Raw genomic sequence first — 18710 nt, 5'->3', positions numbered from 1 at the left:
AGGAAACAGGACCAGGGCTTTCAACTCCCACTAGCTGAACCTCTGTCCCACGTCTGTCATTATTCCCCATTTCTTAGCAGGTCTTGACTCCTCCTCGTTTGCCACATAAGCCTTTCTTGCTGAACCACATGCAGCAGGACAGTGAGACAGCACAGTCCTTGTCCTCTGGGAGCTTACAGTGGAGGCGGCCACTCACACAGGCTGGGTGGGTAGCAGAGGGGACAGCAGGATACCGTGGGAGCTCAGGACAGAGGGGTGCACTCTCACGGGAGAGTCCAGGAGGGATCCCCAGGGAAGGGCCTTTTACCCAGAGGCAGGTGCAGTCCCAGGCCACAGGCAGGCAGGAGTGCTTCCAGCAGAGGGGCACATGCAGGAAGGGCTGGAGATGGGGCGTGACTCTGGAGGGGTGCAGGGCCGGAGGGTGTGGGCTGCTTTGATCTGGGTGGTAACAGCAGACGGAGCTGCCTCTCTCTTACCTTCCAAAGGAATCCCATCTGCTCTGGGGGTGGGGCTGGGGGGTGGGGACCTGCGCCCTGCCTTTCTGCCCAGGAAGTTTCAGGGTGTGTCCTGGAGGGATGTCCCAGTCAGTGAGTCAGCCACATTTTCTCAAGTCCCCTCTCCTCCTGGAATGTCCACGGGGCAGCCGAGCCTTCCTGTGAATTGTGAATCCCCCTGCAGCCCCCAAGGCATCCTAGCATCACGGGGTACTTGGGAGGCAGCACGTGTGGCTGAACTTCTCCTGCTATTGTACTGATTTCAATCTGTCACTTAACCTCGGAGCCTTTCTTCTGCCTTAGAATGGGAACAATGCACCTACTTCCTTGGCTTGCTCTGAGGATTAAATACAAAAGCCTTCGCACTCGTAGCACATAGTAGGTGCTTTACACCACCACTGCTTTCCCATCCTTTCTGTGAACAGAGCACCCAGAGCCCACGTACTGATCATTCCACTCCACCTCATAGTAGTGCCAGCGCTCACAGAATGTCGGCACTGTGCATTGCACTGCGCACATTGCACGCTCTGGCGATGTAATAGTGCCCACTGGACAGATTAGGAAACAGAGGCTCAAAGAGGTAAAGTCACCTGCCCAGAGTCCCAAACTAGTAAGCTGGGAATCCTGCCCTGGCAGTGTGATCCTGGAGCCCTCGCACCCCAGCAGCTCCCTGCTGCTCGTCCCAGGCCCCCCTCAGCCTGCTGTGTACTAGGGGGCGGGCGGGGGCCTCCGAGCCCGCTCCTTGCTGTCATTCTAGAACAGGGTGCTACTAGCAGCCGACACGCGGCACAGGAGGGACACACGGCTGTAAATAACCTTCGCAGGAGAGCGGGAGGCCTGTTCTTGGCCCTACACTCTGAGAGAGGCCATTCTCTCCCCAGGCTCCCGTTTAACTTGGGGGAACGTATGCAGGCTCGCCAGATGCAAGCCTGCTTGTTGGATTCAGCGAACAGACACGGGCAGTTGTCAGTTACATCGACCGCACCACCGGGCCGAGGAGGAGGCCGGCTGGGGTACTGCCAGGTTCACAGCCCCTCCAGGGAGAGGAGCCGGTGGTTTTCCGGGAGGATCCCGAGGTGGTCTGGATCAAAGCCTGGGGTTGGGGGGGAGCCTGTCTGAGTCTTCTGAGGAGAGAAGGACGACCAGGAGCACCGTGCCTGTGAATACCGGCTGTGTTCCGACGTCCGCTGTGTTTATTTCCCATCCTCCCCAAGAGGGAGGTTTTATAGATGGTCGAGCTGGAGCTCCAAGGGGCTTTTTCCTCTCAGTCACACTGGAGTCTAGGTTCAAACCTAGGCCTGTCTGGCCTCACATCTATGCTTGTCTGCTGTGTCTGGCTGGGCAACCTGCTGGGGGTACGCTGTGCACGCAGGCATGGAGGTGGGAGCTGCAGGCTGCGGTCTAGGAGTAGTTGGCTGCCGGAGGTGCGTTCCAAGATGAGAGGAAGACATCAGCCGTAATAACGCCCACCGCTGAGCATGCCCCGGCGTCTGAGGCTCGCCCTACCTCTCCATCTCACCCAAGCCTCTCACCACCCTGTAAAGTGGGTGCTGTCATTGTGTCCATTTAGCAGAGGAGGAAACTGAGGCCAGCGTGGAGTGAGAGCACCTAGTCAGCAAAGCGTGGGCGGCAGGGCTCAGGTGCGCGGTCAGCACTGGGGAGGAGGTCCTCCAGGGGGGCCAGGAGGGCGGCCTGCCGGGGCAGGGCAAGCCCAGGAGGTGACTGCTGTCTGATTCAGAAGTGGATCTGAGGCAGTGGAACGGGACTCCTGATGAGGCTGGTGCCTGGGGCCACGAGCATCCTACAGAGGGGACAGGCAAGGAGAGGGAGGCGGGGGCCCTATGTCTGGGAAGGCAGTTATCCAAAGACCGAGCCTGGCATGTAGCGTGGGGCTGCCTTTGGAAGCAGCCAGAAGCTTGAGTTCTCAGGAGGAGGCCTCAAGTCAGGGCTCACCTGCAGGGAGTGAAGTTTTAGGCGGAGAGTGGACAAGTAGGGGGGTCAGCCCTGTGGGGAGTCAGCTCCTCTTCCTTGGGCTGGGCCAGCCTCTCCGTGGGTCTGGTCTGCCAGCCCCGGATGTGCGGAGCGCGGGGCCGAGCAGCCTGCAGACAGGTGTCCCGCCCGCCACCTTTCCAATGAGTTTGATTTTCTCCCGCCCTCCTTTGAAGCAAGTGGTTGCTGACTTCCTCATAGAAGTGAACCTCATGTCATGGCAGGGCACTGCATGGACCGAAGCACCATTAGTGCTTCTAGAAAAGTCCCGATGCAGGACATGAGAGGGGAGGGAAGGAGGAAGGTGAGCTAGCCCTTCCACCGCACTGCTCCAGTTTCCCGCCGTGAGGAAGAAAGTCTCAATCTGCCTTTTCACAAGGAGCTCCGGATTTTCCCCGCACATTACAGGATGACCCATGGTATTTGTCCTCAGGAAGAGAAATGCACAAGAAACCAAAGGATGAGGGTTAAGAGAGAAGGAGAGATGCGAGGAGGGAGAGAGGGGCGGGTCCCTGCTGCCCACACGGGCTGGCTCCAAGCACGGGTGTCCACACACAGCCCATGCTGAGCCAGGCAGGACAGTCTCTCTGCCCTTGTTCACTGAAAATAATTGCTCTGCACATGTCTGTCCACCACCCTGCCATGGGGAGGAAGAGGGTGGGCATTGGGTGAGCTGGGGCTGCATGGGGTGCTCCACGGAGGAGGTGGCGTTGAGCTGGTCTGCTTCTCCTTTGTAAAAGGGTTTTCCTCTCATGGAGGGTGTGCCTCCTTGCCTGGTTCTGGCTCCTGTCTGTTCCAACCCTAGAATCGTCCCTCCTCTGTCACTCTTCTACTTCTTGAATCTTGAATTTCCATCTCTCTCTCTCCTGTTCTCGAAATCACTCAGCACAGCCTGCAGAAGTACTCAATCCAACCCACGTTCAACAACAGACAGCACCTTCGAAGCCTCCAAACCTTGCATCCACCTCCCTCCATTGGAGACTGCTCCCCTTGCCTCATTCATGTCTCAATCATCCTAAAGAATCACTTGCATTTATTTGCCCCCATCGTATTCTGTTTTATCCTTGTGTCACTGTCACTTTTACCACCCAGCTCTGTGGAAGTGGTTTTCTAAAAATACCAGGGGACCTCGTAAGTGCCACATTCTAATGACACATCACTTCTGACAACATTAGATGCTGTTGACCATGACTTTCTGCTCCCAGCCCCTTTCTCCTGTGAGTCTGGTGACCAGTCTCTCCTTGGGTCCTTCTGCTTCTCTGCCCATTCCCTTGCGTGGTGATGGTTTCCAAGTTTTCTCCCTCATTCCTCCGGTCTCACTGTCTGTTTTCTGCTGGAGCAATTTCTGGAAGCCTGTGGGCTTCATCCACCACCTGTCTACACACTGATGACACCAAAGCCTCTTCCTCCTCAGCTCCACACAGAACTTCATACTGATGTGTAGCATCCAGGGAGCAGGAGAGATGCTTTGGTGAGTCAGGACTAGGGACTGCCTGGGCGGGTGTTTCAGAAAGACAGACTGACACAGGATTAAATGAGTTGTGGTGGATGTAGGCAGAACAATAGCCTCTTGATTCCATTTAGTTAGGAAACAATTAAATTAGAAACTTATGGCCGCGTGGTTTTATTTGCACACTTTCTAGCCTGTGTCTTTGTCGCAAATTGACCGTATATGTATGGGTTTATTTCTAGGCTCTGTTCTGTTCTGTTGATCTATGAGTCAGTTTTTTATGCCGATACTATTCTGCTCTGATTACTAGAGCTTTGTAATATGGCAGAGGGATGCCTCCAGCTTTGTGTTTCTTTCTCAGGATTGCTTTGGCTATGAAGGGTCTTTGTGATGTCATATGCATTTTAAGATTGTTTGTTCTATTTCTATGAAAAAATGCCATTGGAACTTCAATGGCGATCAGTAGATTGCTTTGGGTAATATGGACATTTTAACAGTATTTATTTTTCCAATTCATGGGCACAGATTATCGTTCCATTTGTTTGTGTCTTCTTCGATTTCTTTTATCTGTGGTATTTAATTTTCAGTGTATGAGTCTTTTATCTAGTTGGTTCAGTTTATTCCTAGGTATTTTATTCTTTTTGATACAATTACAAATAGGATTGTTTTCTTAATTTCTCTTTCTGATAGTTTGTTGTTAGTCAACAGAAATGCCACAGATTTTTTTTTTATATTGTACAGCTTTACTGAGTTCATTTATTAGTTCTAACATATTTTTTTGGTAGAGCGTTTAGGGTTAACTATATATAATACCAGGTCATCTGCAAATAGTGGCAGTTTTACTTTCTTTTTCTGACTTGGATGCCTTTTGTTTCTTTTTCTTGCCTAAGTTCTCTTGCTGGGACTTTCATTGTAATCTTGAATAAAATATATTTGTTGAATAAAAGTGGCAAGAGTGGGCATCCTTGTCTTGCTCCTGACTTTAGAAGAAAAGCGTTCAGCTCTTCATCATTGAGTATGGTGTCAGCTGTAACCCAGGCTTTAAATTTTTTTGTAACTAATGAAATACACATAATATAAAAATTTACTGTCTTAACCATTTTTGAGTGTACAGTTCAGTGGTGTTAAGCACATTCACGTTGTTGTGCAGCCATCACCACCCTTCTTCTCCAGAAATCTTTTCATCTTGCAAAACTGAAACTCTCGACCCCTTAAATAACTCATCATTTTCCCTATTTCCCATCCCCAGGCAACCACCATTCTACTTTCTGCATCTATGACTTTGAATACTCTAGGTAGCTCCTGTGAGTGGAATCATGCAGTGCTTGTCTTTTTATGAATGGCGTATTTACTTAGCATCATGCTCTCCAGGTTCATCCATGTTGTAGCACACATCGGAATTTCCTTTCTCAGGACTGAATAATATTCCACAGAGTGTATATACCCGGCACCCAGGTTTTAACTGATGAGCTTCAAGTTGGAAGTTGATTTGAGGTCTTCTTTTGTGCCTAAATGTGAGTCTTATAGCTGAAAGGAATTTTCCAGGAGAGAAATGTAGATTTAAAGGCAGATTTTCCCCTAAACTATACCCACCTTTATGGCTTTTATGTTCATGGAGTTAATTATCAATTCTTTCTCCCTAGAGTACAGTCAAGTGTTTTTCTTTGATTATGTGAATAGAATCTTTCAAAGGGAAGGATGGAAGCCCAGACAGGTCTTCAGTGGGACGCAGGACAGCATGCTCCAGAGTCAGCTCTGATGATGAGCAGAAAACTGAGTTACCCCCAAGGGAGACGGAAAATGGGGTCAGAGCTTTGGGCCAGTGGGTCCTGACATCCCACCCACCCACCCACTGGTCAGATCTTCCTTGCACACGTGGAGTGCTAGAGTCTATGCTGTGTTTTTATGTCTTCTCAGCTTGTGGCACGCAGCTGGGAAGGAAAAACTCAGACAGCACCCCACCTTGGGAATCCTTCCCCTCCCTGGATCAGAACCATGCCTTTGAAATCTGGCTGTTTGGAAGAGGGTGGGTTGTGTCTCAATTTCTATTTTTTGGTGCCTCTTTGTATGGTGCTGCTCTTCTACCAAGAAACACTTGTAGAAATACTGGATGCAATAGGAAGCTTTGAAATAAGAAAAATGGAATTTCTAGAAACCAACTTAGAAACCAAGATTCTGCCCTAAAGTGAAATTTATTCTGAAAGAACCTGAGCTGACGTTTCCCTGCTCCCGCTCTCATCTCCCTTCTCTCCCCTCCTCCCCCCGCGCCTCCCCCCTTCCTGCCTCATGCAGGCTCACAGGCAACACATGGGGAAAATAACTCTTCATTCTCTCACCCCTGTCCATTGAAAACGTGGCCAGGCCTGCTGGCTCTCTCTGGAAACCTTACAGGCTGGCCTTCTGCAGCCCCCAGCAGTAGCTGAGTTATCATCTCACACCCGGACCTCAGAGAGAGTTCGTTAACAAAGCCCAGGTACAGGCGAGGCCAAGGAAGCCTGCTCGGAGGCAGGCAGGCCGTGAGGAGTGCAGCAGGAATGTGGATGGGTATTTTTTTTTTCTCTACAGAAGGATTTTAAAGGTTGTCAAGTTACTCCCTTTCAAACAGAGAGCAGAAATACCAGAGACTACAGCTGTCGGAGGAAAGGTGACAAAGTTTAAAGTCGGCTGAGAGGTTGGCAAGAGGAAGCTATTCTCGGCGTCCTGAAAGGGCATACTCTGAATTTAGCTAGAAAAACGAGGTTCTTGGTTTGAGTTCCAGCCCCCTCTAGGGTCTGATGAACTCAAGCAGACCGTTTACTCTCTGGGCTTCGGTGGAAGGGGGCTCTATTTGGTCCTAGGGCTCACCGCGGTGCTGTCCCTCTCCAGCTGTGTGCGGGTGTGGTGTCCTTATCCTATAAATCATGGATCACCAAGGCCACTCATTTGGGGAGGCTTCTGCAAGGAAGGCCCCTAGCTCACTCGAGGTAGGTGCGTGTCATTCCCAGATACTGCCCATGATGCCATGGTGGCGATAATGGTGACCCCATGGCACTTGCTGGAACTCAGAGCGCCCTCCCCAGGTTCTTCCCGCACACGGTGCCGTGGCCGTTTTCAAAAGGAGACGCCTGATCCCAGCGCCACCTGCATGTGGCTCTGTGTTTTGGCTTGGCTCCCTTTGTCCAGAGATGCGCAGGGCTGTGCCATTTTGAAACGGAATGAAGGCCAGTCTGTTCTGATTTCTTTGAGAGTGTGTTTATTTACCCAATGTGTGCTGTTGTGGCTTCTCTCAGCGTGCGCCCTTCTCCCACATTTCAAGGTAGAAGGGCCATTACACCTAATGAGAGCTTCTTTCTAGCTCGTGTGCCACTTGGAATGTTCAAGAGTGTGCTTGAATCTTAACCTTTCAATGCATCTCTGTAATGGCATGTCACCCTTAAAAAATGAGATGTCAGCTTCCCTTTAAAAGGAATAGACGCCAATATTCAACCTGAAAACTACCACTCGTCCTTCTGGGCACCTCCTTTCTGTTGAGGATGTTATAAAACACCAGCAGGTGGAAAGGCAGGTAACCTGTAGGTAACGGCTTGTGGAACGTGTCCGTTCTGCTGGGACCCATGTGACAAATGAGGCCAGTACCTCAAAGGATGACACCCTCTCCTTGCATTTCAGCACTGCTCTAGGGTCCTGCACCACCTCACTAGGAAATGCATTGTTGGCAGCCCTGTTTTGTTTTTTGTTTGTTTTTTTTTTTTAAGGAGGCTTCAGTATCACCTAAGTGAATTAATGTTGCCAGGAAAGGCATTTTAAGGATTGATGCATTAGAAATCATTGTCTTCTAGGTGCTCACCTCAGTTGATGGATTCATTCTGTTCTTTTATCCCCATTGCTATGGAAGCAGTCCTCCACTGCTTTTCATCATCAGTCATTATCATGGGAGCATCTCTGGTCCAAATGGCGCCTCTAACTGCTCCCTGAACACACCAGGAGCCTTACCTGAATGATAAAGCCCTACCCATCTTTCAAGCCCCAGTTCAGAAGTCACTTCATCTCTAAGCACTTCCCAGATTCCCTTCCATGGGGATGCTCCCTCCCTCCCTCCCTCCCCGCGCGTCCTCTGGTACCTTCTCCAATCTCTGCAGTGGTGCCCCCTGCCCTGAATGGCACTTGGCTGTGGGCATGTCTGTTTCGTCTGTTGTACTGTGAGCTCAGGGAGGGCCGTGGGGGACATATTTTTTTATCAGCAGCACCCGCCTAATAGTGCACCGGATATATTCAACACTTGTTACAGAACTCTTGACTTTTTTAAAAAAATGAAAAAAATGAGTGACTGTTTAAAAAAAGAGATGCCAAAGCTGGTGTCGGGTCGGGTGGGAGGGGCCAGATGTGGCTATGCTAAGAGGCAGCATGAGAAGGGCCTTTCCCCCTTTCTAGGAAATCCTCCCCTTTTACAGGGGAGCAGACCAGGACCGGAAGAGGAGGTTGCTGGCCCAAAGGCAGACGTCTCCAGAGCTGGGCCGCCACTCAGCACAGCAGCGTGTCTTCCCACTCCCACTCACGCAGGGCGGTGTTCTTTCTGTAGCACGACCTCTGAGGCACTGTCTTACAGGAAGCGAGGGACACACGGTGGTAGCCAGTGCAGGACATGCCGGGAACGAGTAAAGGATAAAGCCGGCTGGGGCCGCCTCACTCCCTGTGTCCACGTCGGTCCCCAGCTGTGTCAGACCACGTCCTCAGAACGCGTGAGCTCGGTGGGACTGGAAGAGAGGGTGTGAGCCGTGGGACCAGCTGAGAGTGGTTGTAGTGGGGCTGACACGGCCGGGTGCCTTTCCAAACCCTTCTCCTCCCCCGTGGCTCACGGTCCTGCTCTGCGCCACGGCCCTGCGCCTGGGGGGATGATCCACAGTGATTCAAGTCATGCGCGGAAGTTCTGTCCCCTTGCTAAGGGTCAGTATAGTCGTGGACATGGGTCACAGCTCTGGCCAGTGACACAGGACCAGCCCCCTCACTGTTAGAGCCCTGTGTACGGTTGCCAGATTGAGCAAAGCAAGCAAACAAGCAAAACTGACACATAGGACGCCGGTTAACTTTGGATTTCAGATAAATGACATTTATTTTAGTCTAAGTGTTTCCCATGCAATATTTGGATGCCCCAGTAACTCCTGTGAGATAGCTTCCTCCAAAAGCCCCAAGTTCTCAGAGTGCTTAAGGAATGCATGGTCTGGGGCAGTCATGCAGACACGTTAAACTTCCGAGGCTTAGGCACTTTGGATGATGACAGATTCATGTTTGTGAAACGTGCTTGTTTCAGTCCCCCTTCTTGAAGGATCCTCAAGAAGCATGGTTTCTGTCTGTCTGTTTTTCCTAACAGCATTCTCCTCTTCACCCAGCCTTCAGTGAAGCTGGCCCTGTCAGGAGATGTCATAGATTTTCTGTTTTATCTGGAGGCAGGGCTCTGAGCAACTTTTTGAAGCTGTGTGGAAACGTCAGTAGAACATTTAGGATGGCAAGTGGTCAGTTAGTTATTCACAGCCTTGCCTAGAAAATCCACTGCCGCTCAGCTTCCTCATCTGAAAGCTATTTCTGACCTCAGAGGGTGGTTGTAAGAACTAAAAAGAGGTGAAACATGCAAAGTGGTACAGCCACTTTAGAAGCCCATTTGGCAGCTTCTTATAAAACTACTTGTACTCTTAGCATATGATCCAGCGATTGACACTCCTTGATATTTACCCAAAGGAGTCAAAAACTTACATGTACACAAAACCCTGCACACGGATGTTTACGGCAGCTTTGGTCATAATTGCCAAAACTCAGAAGCAACTGAGATGCCCTTCAGTGTTACTGTCCATCAGTAATCTGTGGTACATTCAGACGGTGGAATGTTACCCAGCACTGAAAGGAAATGAGCTATTAAGCCATGAAAAGGAATGGAGGAAACTTAAATGTATGCTATTAAATGATAGAAGGAAATCTGAAAAGGCTACATACTTTATGACTTCAACTGGACCACATTTTGAAAAGGTAAAACTACAGAGATGGTATAAAGATGAGTGGTTGCCGGAGCTGGGGAGGGAGATGCACAGGCAGAGACCAGAGCAGTGTGAGGGCAGGGAATCGACTCTGCACAATTCTGTAATGACGAATACATGCCATTACACATTATTTCAAGCCCATTAAAGGTACAATGAGCAAACCTTAGTGTGAGCTGTGGACTTTGGACAATTATGACATGTCAACGTAGGTTCATCAGCTGTACCAAAGGTGTACCACTCTGGTGGGGGTGTGGATGCTGGGGGAGGCTTGGCGTGTCTTTCTGGGACCAGGGGATACATAGGAAATCTCTGTACCTTCCTCTTAATTTTGCCATGAACCTAAAACAGAAAAAACAAAGAGGTGAAACAGAGCCCTGAGTAGGATGACAGGGCAGTTGTTGTTTTCTGAATGGACATTTTCTTCCTCCTCATTCACAAGGGCAAAGGTTCTGATTCTAGACTTCTCTCTGCTACACTGCTCTGTGGGCCTCTCTGGGTTCCATCTGGCTAGTAGTAATAATGCTGTAAAGAAGGATTGACTGACTCTGAGCCAAGAGGCCTGGATTTCTGCCCAGCCTCCCACTGCTTCCTAGATAATAAGGCTGGGGGACACAAATGAAATCCAGGAAACACAGCGACTGAAATGAAGTGAGTGATGATGATGGTGATGATGGTGGTGGTGAGGATGGTGGCAACAAACACTTGGATAGTTTCCATCAGTCCTCAGGCTTCCTGGGGGAGCTTTGTGCTTGATCATGAAACGTAAAGCTGTTTATTTCATTCGGTCAGCAGACCCATTTGGAGCAGCAGCACTGTGTCAGATCCCGTGCTGGGTACAAGGCGCACAGACGTCAGTAAGACTCAGAGCTTGACCTCAAGGAGCCTCAGTCCAGGAGGGCAGAAGGCGGCTACACTCACCATGGTGATGCCGCGTATTGGGAGCTAACCAGACGCCAGGACATGAGGTGTGAGGGCGCCCGTGAGAACCACGCCAGTGAGGCTTGGTGGGAGGGGCTCAGGCAGGGAGTCTCTGGGGCCTGGCTCTCTACATGGGATCGGAATGTTGCGGAAGGGAGCCAAGCAAATGAAAAGAAGAAAAAGAAGCGGAAGTCGTCATCTTTAGGGTTTACTAGGCCTTTTGGAATCTTTTGTTTCACTCTAGCAGTCTGGTCAGGCTGCTGACTCATTAGCCGTATTGTGTGAAGTCAGATGTAACTGGTGAGGTCAGGATTCGGGGCTTAGGTAGTTGCAGAGTCCTCGCACCACTCTTTGTAATAGACCATGTGCAATCTCCATAGCTTCCTAATACAATTTATGGAAGAGTTTGAGGTATATAATAAATTTTGAAACCGTATTTGCATTCCAGGGTCAAAAATTAGTTTTTAAGAATTCGTACTGTGATTCAATATCAAAAGTTAATCAATACAAAATGGAGGCACGTTCACCAAGTAAGCCACAACTAACCAGATTTAAATTCCAGAGACTATCACATGACATTAAAATAAAAAGAAACAGAGGACACATTTATATAGACCTGTCTCCATCCTTTGTCCACATTTCACTGAGAAGGGGGTGTAGGAGCTCAGGTGTTTCCACGGCGTAGAGAGAGCACACAAAAAGCTGCACCCCAGACTCTCAGAGATAGTTGGGAGAAGTTGTCCGACCATGAAAACTTGCCCAGGTGAGAACATGGGGCAGTGTAAGGGGCCATCTTCAAGGAAATAAGGGCCGATGACAAGAGCAGGTCCCAGTTCATGCATTTAAAGACAGGTAATTATCTTTTTTTAAAAGTGACTCTTTCTGCTTAAAATTACACATACTTTCTAGAATAATTCAGATACTCTGGAATTTTCATCAAGAACAAACTATCCCAAGTCTTTTTTTTTTTTTAATTGAAGTATAATCAGTTTACAATGTTGTGTCAATTTCTGGTGTGCAGCATAATGTTTTAGTCCTGCACATACTTACATATATTTGTTTTCGTATTCTTTTTCATTATAGGTTATTGCAAGCTATTGAATATCATTCCCTGTGCCATACTGAAGAAATTTGTTTTTATCTATTTTATATAAGTAGTTAGTATTTGCACATCTCGAATTCCCCATCCCAAGTCTTAATGGCTCAAGAAAACAACATTTTATTAGTCTCCTAATTCTGTGGGTTGGCTTGGCCAATTCAGCTGATCTCTCCGGAGACCACACGCATATCTACCACTAGTTAGATGTTTGATTTGGTGGCTGGTGACTGGCAGATCGGGGATGGCCTCACTCTGGTGTCTTAGGATTGACAGCATGCCTTGTTTTTTTGCTATTATGGCCTCTCATCCTCCAGCTGGCTAAGTCAGGCTTGTTCACAGGGGACAAGCAGATCTAAGTGAGACTGAGGGTGCTAGTGTAAAACCAGGAGTTTGACTTTGGACACTTTAGGATTGGGGCATCTACTAGACCTCCAAGAATAGGCAGTTAAATATAGAAATCCAGACTTCAAGGGCAAGGTCTACGCTGAAGATACATTTTGGGAAGCCACCTGCAAAGATGCCACTTAAAGCCGTGAGAATAGATGGACTCATCATAGGAGAGCAGATAGAAAAGACGCCTAAGGAATAAGTTTATTGGCTCACTACTACTTAGCTATTGGGAAGGTGAGGAAAAAAAAACAGGTAAAGAAACTAAGAAGGAGAAGCCAGTGATTTATACGGAAAACCAGAGTGACAGCCCAGAAGCTGAGTGGGGAAAACAGTGTTGGAAGGAGGGAGTCAAACACTGCCAGTAGGTCAGGTAAGAGGGTTAGGGAGTGACCACTGCACTTCGTGATGTGAAGGTCATGGGGGACGTTGACAAGAACTGGTGGGTAATGGTGGTGAAAGCCTTATTGGGATGGTTTCAGAGGGTCATAGGAGGAACGGACTTGAAATAGAGACAGTTCCCCCCAATATTTTACTTTGAAAATTTCAATTATGCAGGAAGGCTGAAAGAAGTGTAGAGTGAACATACCCATGTACGCCCCCACCTGGATTCTACTCTTAACCTTTTAATAGCTTTGCCTCCTCATGTCTATTTATCCAGTCCTAGATCCATTTAGCAATCCATCTTTTTCTATGTTGAAGGAATAGAGAGATGGGGCAGAGTTGGAGTGAGATAGGGTGAAAAAGGATCTCTCTCTGTATGTGTGTATGTACATATCTGTGTGTGTGCATGGGTGTATGTGTCTGAAGGATTGGACACAAGGCAGCATGTGTTTATATGCTGCTGAGGATGGTCAAGGAGCAAAGGCATGATTGATGATGCTGGAGGAATTCATATTTGGACCGATGTCTTTGGGTAGGAAAACGAGCATGGGCTTTGGTGCAAGTTGGGAAATTGGCCTCATGTAGGTGCAATTCTAGTTATGAAAGAGGGTAGAAAATACGGGAAGTCAGATGGATGAGAACGTCCTTTAATAGCGTGAAATCCAGCACCTCTGGGACACGCTCCGGACCCGCCTTCTGTTTCCAGCTCCCCTGCGGGTGTGCTCTGAAGCCTTGGGAGAGGAGCAGAACCAACCTCTCGGGTCTTCTGGGGCCTCAGCTGCAAAATGAGCGTAATTAGGACTATCATACTTAACACTGCAGGGAGCTTTGGAAATTATACACTGGGGATGTCGGTTTTGTTGTTGTTTTTATTACTCACACTTGCCCAGAAGAATGCCTTTTCGGGCTGTTGCTGCTCTGTCCCTCGCTCTGTGCAGCATCTTCTCTCTGTCTGGGGACTTCCTGATACTGGATGAACAACCTAGGACTTTGCAGAATTTGTCCCTCATTAAGGTCCCTTAATGTTTAGCTGATGGACTGACATCGTACTGGAGGGCAAGGAGGATAAGGGGTGTCCCGGAGGGACTTGAGTCCATTTCCGCCTCGGGGTGGTACCTACTCACTACACCCGAAGGCAGCAGCGGCCTTGGGGGCGCTCCCTCTGTCCGCCCCCTTCTTTGTCTTGGGTCAGTAGTGCAGAGTCTAAGGCCTGAGACCCAGTGTTGACTGTTTTTGGCTCCCGTTTATTCTAGCCAAAGTGGCATTTCTACACCAAAGTTCCTTTGTTCTTTCCTCAGCTTCCCACACCTCCTTCCAAATGCTTGGAGTTATTTATGTCTGCAAAGACGACAGGTGGGTGACCTGCCACAAGTAACCACACACAGCCAAGAGTCTCACTGCAGAAATACACTGGATGCATACGGCACTGCTTAACTAGAGTCAGCGATCTTGAATTCATTTTCCTTCCTTCGTGGTGGGGTTTTAAGTGAAAACCCAAACACCCTGTGCTTACACTTATTGTGATGGAAAAGCCGCTGGGCTTGGAGTCGGGGTGAATTAAGTTAAAACACAGATTCTGTCACATCGCAGACAAGATACTGCACCACTCAGTCTCTGTTTCCTCATCTGTAATCTCAGGATGGTAATATTTTTCTCATAAGGGCACTGGAAGGATTGAGAGAGATGGTGTATGTGCAAAACCCCAGTACAGCGCCTGGAAAGTAATAAGGTTCGTTAGATTTGGGCGTGATGGATTAATGAGCACACCACCGGCCATAATAAAAACAACTCAACAACCGTAGTTAACAGTGGGTGTTTGCTGTGTCCTGGGCTTGGCGTTCTGTTGTCTTCATCGGCTGCGTTAACTATGAGAGAGAAAGAGATCATGCAGACACTGCTTTCTTTGAACGGTAACTCTTCTCAATAATTAAAATGTGTAATTAACGCCCAATCAAATTTAGGTATCTCCAAGCTGTATCTTAATCAAATCTACATTTTATTCTGTTTAACCTATAAAATTGGTGAATAATTCTCTAGTAAGTTTGAGAGAGAAAATACAGGACACCTAATTAATTTTGAACTTCAGATAAACAAAAATATTTTTCTAGAAGTATATCTCATGTAATGTTTGAGATAAAACTAAAAAAAAAAAATCATTGCTTATCAGAAACTCAAGTTTAACTGGAAATCCCATGTTTTAATTTGCTAAATCTGGCAACCTTAGATTCTGGGAAGTGCAATATCTGATGTGTGCCTATTCCAAAGGCAACAAAACATTTTTTTTCTTTCTTTCTTTCTTTTTTATTTTTCCAGCAAGCAATGATTACAGTTCAACTAAAAGGCAACAAAATCTTGACCATAAGGTTTGAGGTGGGTGGGTCTGACATGTCATGACGGCCCCCTGAGAGAGAGGGTTTCCCTGATCCTGACAGCTAATGTGAGGTGGAATATCGCCCCGCCCCTACTCCTCTCCCACTTCTGAATTTTGTCTCCTTTGCATTTTCCACTTTCCTTTAGCATTCAACTAAGTAATAATGTATTCTTAGTTTTTTTAACTTATCTCATTGGATGGTCAGAAAGTTTTTATGGCACTATTTTTGACTATTGGACACTTAGTGGGTGGTCAGTGAAATGTCATTGAGTAAATGAAGAGCTGGTGCTGATATGACAACCATACAAGTTACAATGAAGGATGACAGGCTTTACAGACGGTGCTCAAATTTCACTGACCACCTGCTGTGTTCCAGATTCTCTGCTAGGCAGGCAGATCCTGGGATGAATGAAACAGATATAGTTCCTGACCAGCAAATGGGAAGAGTAACCACTGAGAATACACTATCACTTAGCTGAGAGAGTTTAGAGTTTAACTGCTTCGTGTCTCAGTTTGCACATCCAGTAATGAGATAACCCATCTACGTCAAAGAATTATATTGAGGGGAAAATGAGCATCCATATCTGTGACTCTCTCCTTGTCTCTGTCTGTAGTTTGTGTATGTGTGTGTTGAGAGTGAAACCAACTGGTAAAACATCAGATTTCCTAAATTAATATCAGTTCTTTTCCCTTTCTTTCATGTTAGAAACCAACTTTGGGCTCTGTTTATACCTTTTCCTGTTTCATCATGGGAAGGATAATGCCCTGACCAGAAAGTGTTATGAAGACCAGAACTGTAACACATAGATTTTTCTTTTAACATGGACTAAATTCTCCAGATGCATGTCTTTGATAGCTGAGGGACCTGGTCACAGACTCAGGCAAATACTGCCACTTCTGCCTTGCAGAGAACTCCTGAAGATGGGGTGCTAATGATCTGACAAAATCTCTCCACCTTTCCCTTGGAGTCCCCAGAGTTTCACACAGTTTGGGGGGAGGGTGTGATGAGGTCTTGCAGATGACCATTGTCTTTCATGGGACACATGATGTGTGAATCTGGAGTAAATTAAAACCCTGAAACTGAATGTCAAGACCCAGGGAATTCGTCCCCACATTAGGCTCCTTGGGAAGGTGATTTTGACACTCTGAAGGATGTCGAGGGAGTTAATAATAACATCTTCTAACACATTGCTTTTGTTATTTGGAGCTCATTGCTTTTTCAAGGAGTTTAAAGTCATTCAGCAGCTACATGTTTTTAGTATGAAACTAGGTATTAAATGCAAATCCTAGGACAGTAGAACAGTTGAGTTAAGCATGTAGGTAACCCAAGGTCATGGACTGCCAGCAAGTGAAGATGGCTCACGTGCATGCCGTGGCCCCGGGAAGCACCGGTCCTCCTTCAGTGTGTGCAGCGTGGAGGCACTAAAGTCACTGTGGGGACGCTGTCCGGTTTGTTTTGTTATGGTGTGTTGAAGTCGTTCACTTGTCTCAGAGGTTCGTACATCTACCGCCAGGGGTGCTTTGATTTCAAGGGTGTGACTGGTCTTTGAAAGACAACCCCAGAAGAGTGTGGCCAGACATTCATCCTGAGCTGTGGTTTCCTTGCCTTCTCTTGCTCCATTGGAGGATTTAAAATCCTGAATTGCTCAGGACGTTCATAAACTATCGTGGCGAAAACCAGGCTTATTAAATTGGGCGTATGTGTTTCAAGCCTGTTTAATCTAGATAACTCATTTCAGCATGATTTTCCACTTAGTAAGAACACTTTTTTGAACTCGATTTGGTAGCTCTTACTAATCCCAGACAGAACAGAGATGCAAGATATTAAAAACCAGATTGTTGAAAGAGGAAACAGCAGCATGTGAGTTGAATAGCAGAACAAACCCAGCAACATTTCAAACACATCATAGAAGGCAATTTTATAGGATTTAAGAATCCAATTAAGTCCTTAGACAGAAAGGTAAGTCTTAGATGTCAAGCAGAATAAATAAATGAAAAATTGAATCCATACAAGACACTATGTGGTGAAGTTTTTGGTCATTAAGGGAAATTCCAAAAGCTTCTAGAGTGAAATACAGGGCCCTGGGTGGACTGATTACCTCCAAAGGGATGTGAATCAGGTTGACAGCAGACTTCTCAGCAGCAGCAATGGATGCAACAGATGATGGAGCAGTGCTTCCAGATTTCAGGGAGACAATTAACTTTGAATCTGCATTCCTATATCCAATAATATTTAATTCAAGCTTAAGGGTAAAATCCATAGATTTTCTGATATGCAATGATTTGGAAAATTTGCCACATGCAGATCCCTTGAAAAAAATTACCAGGGAAAAAATGAATCCAAGAAAGAAGCAGGATAAAATAAACAATTGTGAATAAATAAACCAGGAAAACCCTATTTTGATGTTTAAAAATCAATTTTCCAACTAAAATTCTTCAGCTGACTCCAAATGCAGTGTGCTTGGGCAGTATTAGGGGGCAGGCGGAATTTAAAGCATGCTGAGATCCTTGTCTTGTTATATAGAGAATTCAGGTGCTGATAATCTCTAATGCTGTTCTGAATAATCCATGTTCAAGTATGTTTATCAAACGCATAAAGTAACTATTATAAAAATAGAGCTAGAGTACAATCCCCAAGCCACTGAATATTCAGGTCAGGGGAAGCAGAGCAGAAGAACCTCGGTCCATTCAAGAGAAGTCAGAGAAGAAACAGAATACGGAGATAAACAGAAAGAGCAGCAGCTAGAGAGGGAATTAACTCATTCAGAGCACTGTAATCACTAGCACACTTGGACACTTACGTCCGATATTATGAATGAGTTAATGTCACTTGTTAAAACACAGTGATTCTCAGATTGAGAGCTAAACCCAAATCGCTTTCTATGCCACTTGCCACAGGGACATAGTCACAGTCATAAAAGAATGTTGATGACAAAAGGATGTAAATGTGTCCACAGATCACAGAGTGCATTTAGGGCGGCAGCAGACGGTAGGGCCAGGTACAGATTATGGAGGCTCTGCAAGGAGTATGAGATTGATTCTGAAGGAAAATGAGCATCCTTCACATCCAAATGAGTGATGTAAAGAATTTAGTGACTTAATGAGATGTGCACTGGAGAAAGATGACTCTGGCCGTTGAGAAAGTTTAGGAGACAGGTCGAGCTTGTGGTGGGAACATGAAGAAAGTCAAGGAACTCATGTGTGAAGTGCCAAGGGGCTGGGCCACATCATAGGTTCGGGGTGGAGAAAAGATGGTGGATGTTACTGAGCTTAAAAAGATAGACCCAGTGGAACTTGGGGATGAAGCAGAGGAGAACTGCGAGATGGCACACAGGTTTCTGAAGTGAAAGCGTGGGTGGCCTTTCAGCAATGTGGGAACCCACAGTGAAGAAACAGCGGGAGGGGAGAGACGATGAACTTGGGCCTTAGTGCACTGGCATGTTCAGTGATAACTGATTCTCAGGACACAGATTTTGGTTGCATATGCAAATCTTAGAGTCACTGCCTTCTTGGTGGCAGGAGTCATCATTAATTCATAAGCAGAGCTCGTCCTGCAGAACTGGGCTTGCTCATAAGAGGTAATATCCTTTAGATACGTCGTGTGAGAAGC

At 47.1% G+C, this 18710-nt stretch overlaps 2 long non-coding RNA genes across 2 annotated transcripts in view; both read left to right on the top strand.

Annotated features, from left to right (window-relative positions):
- The window catches only part of LOC116281908 (uncharacterized), a 554075-nt gene that overhangs the window by 502131 nt on the left and 33234 nt on the right, over positions 1-18710 (top strand). The gene's annotated exons all lie outside the window — the stretch shown is intronic.
- Positions 10444-11301, top strand: LOC140698158 (uncharacterized). The gene is made up of 2 exons (XR_012075714.1): positions 10444-10589; positions 10731-11301. It is a non-coding gene; the product is annotated as an uncharacterized lncRNA (long non-coding RNA).

The sequence above is a fragment of the Vicugna pacos genome, chromosome 9 (assembly GCF_048564905.1).
Source record: "Vicugna pacos chromosome 9, VicPac4, whole genome shotgun sequence".
NCBI classification, from domain to species: Eukaryota; Metazoa; Chordata; class Mammalia; order Artiodactyla; family Camelidae; genus Vicugna; species Vicugna pacos.
The sequence above is the reverse complement of the archived record's forward strand: the minus strand, read 5'-3'. Positions and strand labels throughout refer to the sequence as shown.